This window comes from Musa acuminata, unplaced genomic scaffold (genome assembly GCF_036884655.1).
Source record: "Musa acuminata AAA Group cultivar baxijiao unplaced genomic scaffold, Cavendish_Baxijiao_AAA HiC_scaffold_146, whole genome shotgun sequence".
NCBI lineage: Eukaryota > Viridiplantae > Streptophyta > Magnoliopsida > Zingiberales > Musaceae > Musa > Musa acuminata.
Genome location: NW_027020422.1, coordinates 57,501 through 60,000, shown reverse-complemented (window position 1 = coordinate 60,000; position 2,500 = coordinate 57,501).

The window sequence follows — 2,500 nt, the reverse complement described above, 5'->3', positions numbered from 1 at the left end:
AACGTCAGCCATCTCAGCACCCTGGAACCCCCCGGGTGGCACAGGGCTGGATGGGGCTTTCGTATATAGCAGGGACGGTGCTGCCTCTCGCTTCGCTCGCTGTCCGCCGCTCGCCGCTCGCTCGCGCAGCCAAAAATGGCCAGTTTTGGCCCGTTTTTGGGCCGTTTTGGCCAGTTTTTGGCCTGTTCTTGCATTGCGCGGTGACCGTCGAGAGCGGAGCAAAACGTCAGCCATCTCAGCACCCTGGAACCCCCCGGGTGGCACAGGGCTGGATGGGGCTTTCGTATAGCAGGGACGGTGCTGCCTCTCGCTTCGCTCGCTGTCCGCCGCTCGCCGCTCGCTCGTGCAGCCAAAAATGGCCAGTTTTGGCCCGTTTTTGGGCCGTTTTGGCCAGTTTTTGGCCTGTTCTTGCATTGCGCGGTGACCGTCGAGAGCGGAGCAAAACGTCAGCCATCTCAGCACCCTGGAACCCCCCGGGTGGCACAGGGCTGGATGGGGCTTTCGTATAGCAGGGACGGTGCTGCCTCTCGCTTCGCTTGCTGTCCGCCGCTCGCCGCTCGCTCGTGCAGCCAAAAATGGCCAGTTTTGGCCCGTTTTTGGGCCGTTTTGGCCAGTTTTTGGCCTGTTCTTGCATTGCGCGGTGACCGTCGAGAGCGGAGCAAAACGTCAGCCATCTCAGCACCCTGGAACCCCCCGGGTGGCACAGGGCTGGATGGGGCTTTCGTATAGCAGGGACGGTGCTGCCTCTCGCTTCGCTCGCTGTCCGCCGCTCGCCGCTCGCTCGTGCAGCCAAAAATGGCCAGTTTTGGCCCGTTTTTGGGCCGTTTTGGCCAGTTTTTGGCCTGTTCTTGCATTGCGCGGTGACCGTCGAGAGCGGAGCAAAACGTCAGCCATCTCAGCACCCTGGAACCCCCCGGGTGGCACAGGGCTGGATGGGGCTTTCGTATAGCAGGGACGGTGCTGCCTCTCGCTTCGCTCGCTGTCCGCCGCTCGCCGCTCGCTCGTGCAGCCAAAAATGGCCAGTTTTGGCCCGTTTTTGGGCCGTTTTGGCCAGTTTTTGGCCTGTTCTTGCATTGCGCGGTGACTGTCGAGAGCGGAGCAAAACGTCAGCCATCTCAGCACCCTGGAACCCCCCGGGTGGCACAGGGCTGGATGGGGCTTTCGTATAGCAGGGACGGTGCTGCCTCTCGCTTCGCTCGCTGTCCGCCGCTCGCCGCTCGCTCGCGCAGCCAAAAATGGCCAGTTTTGGCCCGTTTTTGGGCCGTTTTGGCCAGTTTTTGGCCTGTTCTTGCATTGCGCGGTGACCGTCGAGAGCGGAGCAAAACGTCAGCCATCTCAGCACCCTGGAACCCCCCGGGTGGCACAGGGCTGGATGGGGCTTTCGTATAGCAGGGACGGTGCTGCCTCTCGCTTCGCTCGCTGTCCGCCGCTCGCCGCTCGCGCAGCCAAAAATGGCCAGTTTTGGCCCGTTTTTGGGCCGTTTTGGCCAGTTTTTGGCCTGTTCTTGCATTGCGCGGTGACCGTCGAGAGCGGAGCAAAACGTCAGCCATCTCAGCACCCTGGAACCCCCCGGGTGGCACAGGGCTGGATGGGGCTTTCGTATAGCAGGGACGGTGCTGCCTCTCGCTTCGCTCGCTGTTCGCCGCTCGCCGCTCGCTCGCGCAGCCAAAAATGGCCAGTTTTGGCCCGTTTTTGGGCTGTTTTGGCCAGTTTTTGGCCTGTTCTTGCGTGGTGCGGTGACCGTCGTGAGCGGAGCAAAACGTCAGCCATCTCAGCACCCTGGAACCCCCCGGGTGGCACAGGGCTGGATGGGGCTTTCGTATAGCAGGGACGGTGCTGCCTCTCGCTTCGCTCGCTGTTCGCCGCTCGCCGCTCGCTCGCGCAGCCAAAAATGGCCAGTTTTGGCCCGTTTTTGGGCTGTTTTGGCCTGTTTTTGGGCTGTTCTTGTGTGGCGCGGTGACCGTCGTGAGCGGAGCAAAATGTCAGCCATCTCAGCACCCTGGAACCCCCCGGGTGGCACAGGGCTGGATGGGGCTTTCGTATAGCAGGGACGGTGCTGCCTCGCGCTTCGCTCGCTGTTCGCCGCTCTCCGCTCGCTCGCGCAGCAAAAAATGGCCAGTTTTGGCCCGTTTTTGGGCTGTTTTGGCCAGTTTTTGGCCTGTTCTTGCGTGCCGCGGCGACCGTCGTGAGCGGAGCAAAACGTCAGCCATCTCAGCACCCTGGAACCCCCCGGGTGGCACAGGGCTGGATGGGGCTTTCGTATAGCAGGGACGGTGCTGCCTCTCGCTTCGCTCGCTGTCCGCCGCTCGCTGCTCGCTCGCGCAGCCAAAAATGGCCAGTTTTGGCCCGTTTTTGGGCTGTTTTGGCCTGTTTTTGGGCTGTTCTTGTGTGCCGCGGCGACCGTCGTGAGCGGAGCAAAATGTCAGCCATCTCAGCACCCTGGAACCCCCCGGGTGGCACAGGGCTGGATGGGGCTTTCGTATAGCAGGGACGGTGCTGC